Below are 11,509 nucleotides of genomic sequence, written 5' to 3' on the forward strand. Positions count from 1 at the left end.
GGTTGTTTCTGGACAGAAAGTCCCATCTGTGTCCAGGGGGCCGCGTCTGAGTTCGGGGCATCCACACTGGCACGCTGTTTTGCTCGGAGCTGGGACATAACACGTGGGCTGTGTGAGCGCTCTTGGGGGCTGGAAACCCAAGGGGCCGATCAAGGGTTCTTGATTCAACCAAACCTCCCCCTTGCCATCCTCCATGCAGAACGCGTCCCTGGGGCCTTCACCCTGTCGTGAACAAAGCACGACTATTTTGTAAAGGGAAGATCAAAGAGCCAGAAGTCGCGGATGAGTGTGTGGCAGGTGGGGACTCAGAGTGACAGTGGCCATGCGGTGTGTCCCGTGGTCGCCCCAGAGGCGGATGGGCCAGGCCGCTGCACATACCCTGGGAGGAGGCAGGTGGGGAGGGAACCCGAGGACCCTGCCTATGTTCACCCCTCTGTTCCTCTCTGGGACCCACTATGGCTGGAGGGGACTTTTTCCTTCACCCCCCAGCCCTCCCCTCCTCACCTTCCCTCCCCCTGCTTTTTAATTTCTTCCCTTTTGCAAGGCTTTTTGTCCAGCTGGGGCTGGGAAGAAGATGCCCCCGACCCCCTCTCGTGGTCGCCAGGGTAGGGGTGGGAGGAATCTGGAAGCCACGTGCGATGCTCGGAGCTGCGTCCTCTGTCCTGGGGCGTGGGTCCGCGAGCGCCGCGCAGCCTCCCGGACCTCCCTGAGCTGCTGCGCCCGGCGCTGCTCCTCCTTCCCCAGCTCCGCGCCTTCCCCTCGCGATCCCCCTCCTGCCTCTTCGGTCCTGGAAGCGTCCCAAGATGGGGTGGGGGCATGGAGGGAGAGAGGGGAGGAGGGAGCTGTCCGGGGGCAGTGCCGCCAGGAAGTGGGACGGGGACTCTGGCGCCCCTCCAGGCTGCTGCGCGCGGGCTGGGGACCGTGCACCGCTTTGCGCGCCAGACGATGCATCTTCTGGAACGGCAGCTGAGGCAATGCGGGGTGTGAAGCGGCGGCGGGCAGAGGGGCTCGCAGGGGCTGGGATCCGCGTGCCCCTCTCTGCCTCGGTGCGGAGCACGACGTGCCCGGGCGGGGGCGAGGACGTCCGGGAGGGGCTGGGCTGCGCACGCTCGCGGGGCCGTCGCAGATGGGCGGTTTGGAGGCGCTGCTGTCCCTGGGAAATGGGAGCCTCCGTCCTGTTCTCTCTGCTGCTTGGCTGGGCTGGGCTGGGCAGGGCAGGAAAGCCAGGGTCCCCAACCCTCCTGGAGCGGAGCACTCCGCGCTGGCTGTTCCGGGGGCCCGGGAGGGCAGAGCTGTCAGAAGGTCTGTCTGGCATCATTAGGGGAGCTGTCTGTCTCTCTATCCCTGGCTGGCGTGGCCCGGCAGGAGGCGAGGCTGATATTTTCAGGAGACCTGGTGATTTGACCTGACACCTGTCAGTCAGGTAAGCGCTGGCCTCCTGCCTGCATCCCCCTGGGGAAGAGCCGGTTCTGCTCCCTGACCCGGAACGGGTCACTCAGTGCTGAGGATGGCAGTTAATGAGCCCGCCGAGGGGCTGCCCACCGGGTGCACAGGCAGGAGCAGTGGGCATATCCCCTGCTTGCCAGGCCCTGCAGAGGGGCTGCCTTCTCCCCCAATGCCTTCTGCCCCCTCCTAGTGTCTCCAACATTGACCCTGGAAATCACTTTCTTGCTTCTCTTATCAGGATAGTCCTACATGTCTGGAACTTTCTGGGACGTTCTCTATGCCTTGGAAGTGTTTATTTATTACTTTAAAATCACCTCTAGGGTATTTATCCTTAAAGATAAAGCCAGTACCTAGAACCAGGTGTCCTTCCCGCAGGGCTTTAGGCCCTACCTGACTTGGGTTCTCAGTCAACCCTTTCCTTCCCTGTGTAACGTGGGTTTTGGCTTTTGCGGAAGTAATCTGTTATGGTCTAAATTGTGTCCTCCCCAAATCCATATATTAAATCCCTAAGCCCCTGGCTGGGCGTGGTGGCGAGCACCTGTAATCTCAGCACTTTGGGAGGCCGAGTTGGGGGCGATCACCTGAGGTCAGAATTTCGAGACCAGCCTGGCCAACATGGTGAAACCCCGTCTCTACTAAAAATACAAAAATCAGCGGGGAGTGGTGGCGACCGCCTGTAATCCCAGCTACTCCAGAAGCTGAGGCTGGAGAATCACTTGAACCCGGGAAGCAGAGGTTGCGGTGAGCTGAGATCGCGCCATTGCATTGCAACCTGGGGGACAACAGCGAAACTCTGTCTCAAAAAAATAAATAAATAAAATAAAAATAAAATAAATCCCAAAGCCCCAGTATCTCAGGATATGATCGTATTTGGAGATACAGCCTTCTATGACCTTCTATAACCTCAGTCCCCAACCTTTTTGGCACCAGGGACTGGTTTCGTGGAAGGCAATTTTTCCACGGACCCGGGTGGGGTGGGGGGTGGTTTCGAGGTGATGCAAGCACGTTACATTGATCGTGCACTTTATTTCTGTTGTTATTACATTGTAATATATAATGAAATAATTATACATTTCATCATAATGTAGAATCAGAGGGACCCTGAGCTTGTTTTCCTGCAACTAGATGGTCCCATCTGGGGGTGATGGGAGACAGTGACAGATCATCAGGCCTTGGATTCTCATAAGAAGCACGCAACCTAGATCCCTCACATGTGCCGTTCACAACAGGTTTCATGCTCTTGTGCACATCCAATGGTTCCTAAAGGGCCACAGACCGGCACTGGTCCTTGGCCCAGGGGTTGAGGACCCCTGTTCTATAAGGTCGGGAGAGAGGCCTCAGAAGAAACCAACCCTGCCGAGACACCTTGATCTCAGACTTCAGCCTCCAGAACTGCGCGGTGATGCGTTCCTGTTGAAGGCACTCTGACCGCAGTGGCTTGCTGTGGCAGCCCTCGACAACAAATACAGGGTCTGTTGAACCAAATGAATCCAAAATGTATGCCCAAAGATAGCCGCCAGGTCTATGAAAACACCTGCTCTGATACGAGGGGACGTGGACGACAGAGGTGAGTGCTGGAATTCAAGTTGGTCTCCTTAGTCATTCTCCTGCCCCACGCCCCCTGCCCCCGTAACAGTTACATTGTCTTAAAACGTACTCGTTTAAAAAGGTATTTACACAACAGATCAACATTTAAGTACATGTTTAAAAGCAATTATGAATGTGCTCACCTGTCAGGGCGGGATGGTTTTGCTCATGTGTTTCCAGTTGGTTGGGTAAATAATCAGCTCGGGTGTTATTTTGTTTTACGCCTACCCCCTACTGTAATTGTGTGTTTACTTTTATGATAATGTCACATCACTCTCATATTTAACTACTAGCAGGGATTAAGTTATTCCAATAAAAGACAGAGAAATAAATTTCAGACCCTGTTTCCTGCCTATCCCCACCCCCATCGTTCAAAAATTGGACAATTTTCCAAGATGATCGGAAGCAGTTTTCAGCATTTGGAAGCCATGGATGCCCTGGCCCATGGCAGTGTTTTTCAACAGTAACCCACTTGCCGATAAGGTCTCCCTGTGTGGGGTCAAAGGATGTGGCCCCTGCCATCCTTGTGGTCACTAGGGAGAGTACAGGCCTGCGTGCCACACCCCAGCCTAACTCCTCCTGGGGCCTGGGCAGTTTTGATCACTAAGTCCTGACTCTGCCATGGAAGAGGCATCTTCTGGGCGGACACTGATGTTCAGTGGCCTCCAGGGGACTTGGCGGGTCCCCTTGACACACTGGAGGCTCCCTGGCTAGATTCCCCTCCCAGACACCCTCATTCCTGTATCTCCAGGACTGGAGAGGCCTGCTGGCCATCCAGGAGGATGTTTCTGTTGTCGGGCAGATGGTCAGCCCCATGCAGAGGATGGGAAAGCTTCACCTGCCACAGTTGGTAGGTATCTCAACAAGGAGCCCGTTTAGTAACTCTGTGTTCGTGCCAAGATGGCCATGTCGGGCAGCACAGATCCATTGTGGCCAGCAAGCTTACAGACACTGTGTGTTGTCAGAGCAGAGATAGTGTGGAGTTAACATCGTCTTCATCACCACAAACTGCCCCTGCAGGAGCTTGGAGGGGACCCAGGTGCTGGTAGTGACCTTGGCACATTCACAGGGTGACGGCAGAGACAATGGTGGTGGCGATAGTTGGGATAGTAACTCAGACTCAAAGCTGCGTCCATGTCTTGCAAAATGACGTGGTCTCAGTTGGTCCTCACAGTCCTGGAAATTGTCATATTCTTGAGCTGTGGGGTGGAGGTGGGCAGGAGGCGAGGTCTAAAATTCACTTCTCTCTGCCCGACAACAGGAACATCTTCCTGGATGGCCAGCAGGCCTCTCCAGTCCTGGAGATACAGGAATGAGGGTGTCTGGGAGGGGACTCTAGCTAGGGAGCCTCCAGTGTGTCAAGGGGACCTGCCAAGTCCCCTGGAGGCCCCTGAGCATCAGTGTCCGCCCAGAAGATGTCTCTTCCATGGCGCAGTCAGGACTTAATGGGTCCTGAATGGGTCCTCTCTTCCTTCGCTCTCAGAAGGTTTTGTGATGATGCCAACAACCAGGGCTGCCCTTGCCTTCCTTCAAATTGCCAGAGCAGTCAGGAATCTTCTGCCCTTAGAGTATATCACGGGGTCCTCCCTCCATACCCTTGCTGATAGAGCTCTGGAGAGGGCCTTTGGGGAGCGTGTGACTATCCCCAGCATAGTCGCCCCCCATCAACACTTATTGTAGGGAAGGAAAGAAGCCAAATGTCTTACTGTCCCATTTTACACATGAGGAGATGGGCACAGAGAAGTTCAGCAACGTGGCTCAGGTCAAATGCTTGTGATTTTTATTTTTGTTGTTTTTTTGCTTGTGATTTTTATGTCTTACACATTGCCTGGTGCCCTTCTGAAAAAATTCCACGTTGGAAACTTTGGGACATGAAGCCATTTACCAATCAGGTCATATGTCTAGGGAGACACTATTGCTATAGGTGTCAAGAAGTTTTGCTCCAGAAAAATGTCCAGACCAATTCTGCTTCCCAAGTAGGCCAGGATATCCACAGGACACCTTGAAACAGTGACTCCCTCCTGCATTTTGTTGATTGATTGATTGATTTTTGAGACAGGGTCCTGCTCTGTCACCCAGGCTGGGGTGCAGTGGCTCAATCTCAGTTCACTGCAACCTCTACCTCCCTGGTTTAAGTGATTCTCTGGCCTCAGCCTCCCGAGTAGCTGGGACTACAGGCATGCACCACCACATCCGGCTAATGTTTGTATTTTTAGCAGAGATGGGGTTTCACCATATTGGCCAGGCTGGTCTTGAACTCAAGATGATTCGCCCAACACAGCCTCTCAAAGTGCTGGGATTACAGGTATGAGCTGCTGCACCCAGCCCTGCCTGCATTTTAAATGGCTGCAGCCACACACAACATGCTTTCCTCCTTTGCAAGCTCAGCTGGGGGAGTGGGTAAGGGAGGGGCTCAGGGGCGGTGCTGTTGGTTCTTTTTACCTGGGTTTTCTCATGCAGAGTAATTGTGAGAAGAACAGGGTTTCCTCTCCTGAACTCAGAGGAAACGGAAAAAAATTTCCTACTAGCAAAAGCAGGCAGAAAAGAAATTTTAGAAGTAAAAGAAGTTTTACTTCTTAATTAGACTTTTCAATTTATTTATTTATTTATTTTTATTTATGTTTTGAGATGGAGTCGCACTCTGTTGCCCAGGCTGGAGTGCAGTGGCACGATCTTGGCTCACTGAAACTTTCGCCTCCCAGGTTCAAGCAATTCTCCTGCCTCAGCCTCCTGAGTAGCTAGGATTACAGGTGCCTGCCACCATGCCCGGCTAATGTTTGTATTTTTAGTAGAGACAAGGGTTTCACCATGTTGGCCAGGCTGGTCTCAAACTCTTGACCTCAGGTGGTCCACCTGCCTCGGCCTCCCAAAGTGCTGGTATTACCCAGGAGGCTGAGGCAGAAGAATCGCTTGAACCTGGGAGGCGGAGGTTGTGGTGAGTGGAGTGGAGATTGCGCCACTGCACTCCAGGCACTCCGGCCTGGGCAACAAGAGTGAGACTCCATCTCAAAAAAAAAAAAAAAAAAGACATGAAGCCAGACAATGGACCCAAAATGCCAGGGATGATCTGAGGTCCTCAAAAAGGGTCCAGGAAATGCTATATATAAAGAGTCAGAGTTGTGTACCAAGAAACATACCCATCCACTGCGTGTATACCCTGCACTTCCTGGCCCTCCATGCTTGGGCATGGACGTGTGATATGGTTTGGCTGTGTCCCCACCCAAATCTCATCTTGAATTCCCATGTGTTGTGGGAGGGACCCTGTGGGAGGTAATTGAATCATGGGGGTGGGATTTTCCCATGCTGTTTTCATGATAGTGAATAAGTATCGTGAGATCTGATGGTTTTATAAGGGGGAGTTTCCCTGCACAAGCTCTCTCTTTGCCTAAGCCATCCATGTAAGACATGACTTGCTCCTCCTTGCCATCCACCATGACTGTGAGGCCTCCCCAGCCATGTGGAAGTATAAGTCCATCAAACCTCTTTTTCTTCCCAGTCTCCGGTATGTCATTATCAGCAGTGTGAAAATGCTGATAATGCATTTTCCACCCTGTCTGGATCTGGACAAGAGCCCACCACCCCGTTGGCAGTAGTCAGGCAGCTCTGCTCCTAAGAACCTGCAGCTTTTGGAAGAAAGGCACCCTGTGGTTTCAGAAGCCCAAGAGTCCCTGCAGCTCAGCACCCCCAGCCTGGTGCTTGGCAGATGATTGCCTCCTCACTTAGGAGAGGGAGCAGGTGAGCATGTATGAAGGGCCGCTCTCAGATCCTTTCAAAGAGAAGGGTGTCATGCAGATGCCAACAGGTTGGTCATCAGAACCAGAGGGTGCTTTAACATGCAGATTCCCGGGCTTTGCCAAGGTGATTCCCAAGGTGATTCCTGGGTAGGACTGCCAAGGTGAGGCCCGGGAAGCTGTTTCTAAAAGTTCCTCTTGTCTCTGATGCACAACTTGGGTGACAGCCACAGCTGATTGCCAGAAAGTTACGGCGGGAGGGGGAGATACTGACACCAAGCCTTGCCTGGGACCCACCCAAGAGGCGAAGTGCCTTTCTGGCTTGACAGTCTTGGAAGGAGGGGTCGGGACGTCTGGCCTGCCTGGGAACCCTGGAGTTTCCATGCTTCTCTCATAGGAAAAAGGCATGGAGTTGTTTTTTTTTTTTGTTTTTTTTTTTGTTTTTTTTTGTTTTTTTGAGATGGAGTCTCACTCTGTCGCCCAGGCTGGAGTGCAGTGGTGGGATCTTGGCTCACTGCAAGCTCCGCCTCCAGGGTTCACGCCATTCTCCTGCCTCAGCCTCCCAAGTAGCTGGGACTACAAGCGTCCACCACCATGCCCAGCTAATTTTTTGTATTTTTAGTAGAGACGAGGTTTCACCAAGTTAGCCAGGATGGTCTCGATCTCCTGATCTCGTGATCCGCCCACCTTGGCCTCCCAAAGTGCTGGGATTACAGGCATGAGCCACCGCGCCTGGCCAGGCATGGAGTTTTATCAGCAAAGAGTAAACCAAAATGTATTCTCTGAACACAAAACTGGCTGAGAGTGCCAGGCTGAAAGCCATTGGCTGGGAGCCGTGGGTGCTGACATCATCCCCCTCCCTGCCCGATGGCTCCTCTTCCAGGGTCTGAACCAGGCAGCCAGGAAAAGTGGCGTTCAGAGCTCTGGGCCTTCAAGGTGCCGTTGGTCTCTTTGGTAGAAAACAAGGAAGCAGTGTCCTTGTGTGGGGGTACTGCTCTCCTCCTGGGAGGGGAGGAAATGAGACGCAGCCACGTGTGGTGTGGGGAGTGCGGTCCGGGCAGAGGGTGGTGGCTCCTCAAATACCCACCCTTGGTTTCCTGCATACCTAAGGGGGTGTGTAACTCAGGGGTCCTTCCTGTTGTCTATGGTGTCTTTACATTCACCACCTGAGGGGAAGTTTTAATTTGTAATAAATCTGTATTATGGTGGAAGTCCCACTGCCCCAGTGGCTGTAAAAATTAATTCCTTATCCTAAACATTATTACATAGCTTTCAAAATGAATCGACTTGTGGTTGGGTTCTTGGTTTGGGCCATTATTTCCAATTAGTATAATCAAATAGCATCATCCGTAATACTTCCCCTCCTATCCCCAGCCCTCCCTGGGCCCCACCCCCTGGTCTTGTCAGGAACTGGATTCGATGAAGTCATCAGAATTGTCAATGGCATATGGTGGGTGGAGACTGCCTGCTGATTTTGATGGCTGAGAAAGAGGTTTTCTTTCCATTCTCGAATAGTCAATTTTGCTCACTGTTGTTTGTTTCTTTCAGAAAACTGTGTATTCTTCAGAACATCATGATAACCTGGCATTCATGGGTCTATGGAGAGAATTCAGGGGGTCTGGGAGCTTGGATGGGATAAATTTGCATCTTTATTTTCAGGAAAGTTTTACTGAAGTTTAGCATTTTCTTTCATTATAAATGGAACAGTACAACCCAATAGTATGCACAGTTACTTCTCCACAACGTTAAAGTGGCTGCAGATGTCTCAAAATATTATTTACATTTATCATAACTTAGAAATTTGGGTGGTAATTAAACCAGCAACTATTCTTTGTTTAATGCATTAAGAAAGAAGTATGTATACTATCATATCTCAATTAAAAATATTTTAAGAACTGGATTTTAACTTTATTGGTTTCCTTTGTAACTCTCTGTATTTCATTTTAGGCATTTAAAAATATTATTTTGAGAAGGGCTTCCGCAGGTGTCAGAGGTGTCCATGGCAGAGCCATGATTAAGATCCGCTGGTGTAGACTACAGCAAATGTGTGCGTCTGAGGTTGGTATGGAAGTTGTGTTTGTGTTCAAATCCTAGTCTCCCATCTCATAGCTGCAGAAGGTGTGCCCTGATCCATCACTTTATTATTATTATTATTATTTTTTCTTGGGATGGATTCTTGCTCTGTCACCCAGGCTGGAGTGCAGTGGCACAATCTCAGCTCATTGCAACCTCTGCCTTCTGGGTTCAAGCAATTCTCCTCCCTCAGCCTCCCGAGTAGCTGGGACTACAGGCACGAGCCACCATGCCTGGCTAATTTTTTTTTGTATTTTTAGTAGAGATGGGCTTTCACCATGTTGGCCAGGCTGGTCTCAAACTCCTGACCACAAGTGATCCACCTGCCTCAGCCTCCCAGAGTGCTGGGATTACAGGCATGAGCCACTGTGCCCGGCCTCATCACTTTAAAATAGGAATAATAGCCACCATACGAGGGTATTGGGAATGATTAAAAGTGTTAGTACTACAGGAATAATTCTAGGACCTAACGTCATACGGCTGCAGGAGCACTGAATGAGATAGTCCATGAGGTTAGGTCCTAGCATTATTCCTGTTTTACAGATGGGGAAGTTGAGGTTTATTTCAAGTAAGTGCCCAAGGTCACATAGCTAGGAAGTGGTAGAACTAGGATTCGAGCCCCAGCCGTTGGGCAGCAGATCCCATCTCAGATCCTATATTGCCCTCCAAAAAGTCAAGCACCCCTGGGTCAGTGGAAGTTGCAATCTGGGTCATACAGAGTCTGGAGGCCAGTCTCCAATTTCTAGGCTCTTAGAGCCCTCATTTGACCTTGAGCTCTAACAAAGTGCTCACAAACATGTGCCAGTGACTTCCCACAATGAAGGACAGTTGTGTGGGTCTATGGTGGGGTGATGCGTTGCTTCTTACTGAATGTGAAATAAAGCTTAGGAACACTAGATCTGTGTGCTTCAGGAGTGGTGGGGATTGCCCTGGTTGAGTGACTGGAGCATTAAGTGAGATGGGATCTTTGGTGTCATCCTATGATGATGGTGACAGTGGCAGTGATGATGACGACAATCACTTTCTTCCTCCGCCTCCTCTTCCTCCTCTTCTTCTGCTGCTGCTCCTCCTCCTCCTTCTTCTCCTTCTTTTTTTTTTTTTTTTGAGAACAAGTCTCTCTCTGTCACCCAGGCCAGAGTGCAGTGGCACAATGTCAGCTCACTGCAACCTCCACCTACCGGGTTCAAGCGATTCTTCCGCCTCAGCCTCCTGAGTAGCTGGGACTACAGGCGTCCGCCACCACGCCCAGCTAATCTTTGTATTTTTAGTAGAGACGGGTTTCACCATGTTGGCCAGGCTGGTCTCGAACTCCTGACCTCAGGTGATCCACCCGCCTCAGCCTTCCAAAGTGCTGGGATTACAGGTGTGAGCCACTGCGCCAGGCCGGCAATCACTTTCATGCAGCATGCCCTTTGGGTGCCTACCGTGTGTCGGGTCCTGATGCTGCCCTTGAGGAGCTGACAGTCGGGGAGAAAGGACCAGGAATGTGCTGTCTTACCCCATCACAAAACAAGAGAGAGAATAATGGGTGTCACAAGAGAGGTGCCAGCAGCAGGTGATGGGAGGTTGTCACAATGATAATGAGCTTTAGGTTCAGTGCAGACTTGGCTGGTGGGGCTGGCAAAACCACAGAGATTCAGAGCAGCTGGGGAGAGGCAGTGTACATTAATCTGAACGAATATTAATGTAAGATCTTAATAAAATTACATTTGTGTCTATTTATCTGGCTGTATGAGTTTCCCTAAATTTGGATGGGCATGTTTCAGATGGTTTGGCTTAAGACAGATGTCTTCCTTTTATATAATTCCTTTGTGTCTGAGGTCATACTCTGTGAGATTTTGATCTTCAAAATTGGCCCAGACTTATTTTATGTCTCAGCATATGGACTCTCTTGGTGAGGACTTCACGTGCCTTTGTAAAGAACATGTATTCTGTAATCACGGGGTGTAGTGGACCTTAAATATCAATTAGGTCACAATGGTTGTTAGAATGTTCAATGTCCTTACTGATTTTTTGATTTTTTTTGTTTACTGACTCTGTCAGTTGCTGAAAGAAAGGTATTAAAATCTCCAACTGTAATTTTTGGATTTGTCTATTTCTCCTTTTAATTCTGACAGGTTTTGCTTTATTTATTTTGAAATTGTTATGAGATGCATATACATTTAAGATTGTTATGATTTCCCAATAAACATATCCTTTCGTCATTATGCAGTCTCCCTCTATCTCTTTGGCAATACTCTTTGTCTTCAGCCTATTATATTAACATAGCCACACCTGTTTTTTGCACTTATTGTTTGCCTGTCATACTTCTTTTTATCCTTTTATTTTTAGTCTGTCTGTGTCTTTATATTTAAAATATATCTCGGCCAGGCACGGTGGCTCGCGCCTGTAATCCCAGCACTTTGGGAGGCCAAAGTGGGCAGATCATGAGGTCAGGAGATCGAGACCATCCTGGCTAACACGGTGAAACCTTGTCTCTACTGAAAATACAAAAAATTAGCCAGGCATGGTGGCAGGTGCCTGTATTCCCAGCTACTTGGGAGGCTGAGGCAGGAGAATGGCATGAACCCCAGAGGCGGAGCTTGCAGTGAGCCGAGATTGCGCCACTGCACTCCAGCCTGGGCGACAGAGCGAGACTCCGTCTCAAAAAACAAAACAAAACAAAAAATAAA

The 11,509-nt window shown here is 50.3% G+C and overlaps 1 long non-coding RNA gene across 2 annotated transcripts; it reads left to right on the forward strand.

Annotated features, from left to right (window-relative positions):
- Positions 1 to 524: 524 nt before the first annotated feature.
- LOC112437600 (uncharacterized) lies at positions 525 to 11,044 on the forward strand. Of its 2 annotated transcripts, XR_008621614.2 has the most exons (5): positions 1,312 to 1,423; positions 2,676 to 3,013; positions 5,253 to 5,338; positions 6,530 to 6,768; positions 8,313 to 11,044. It is a non-coding gene; the product is annotated as an uncharacterized LOC112437600 (long non-coding RNA). The 2 variants fall into 2 exon arrangements; XR_004667385.3 differs by lacking the exons at positions 2,676 to 3,013; positions 5,253 to 5,338 and having other exon boundaries at positions 525 to 1,423.
- The last annotated feature ends 465 nt before the right edge of the window (positions 11,045 to 11,509 follow it).

Source organism: Pan paniscus, chromosome 19 (genome assembly GCF_029289425.2).
Source record: "Pan paniscus chromosome 19, NHGRI_mPanPan1-v2.0_pri, whole genome shotgun sequence".
Classification (NCBI taxonomy): Eukaryota; Metazoa; Chordata; class Mammalia; order Primates; family Hominidae; genus Pan; species Pan paniscus.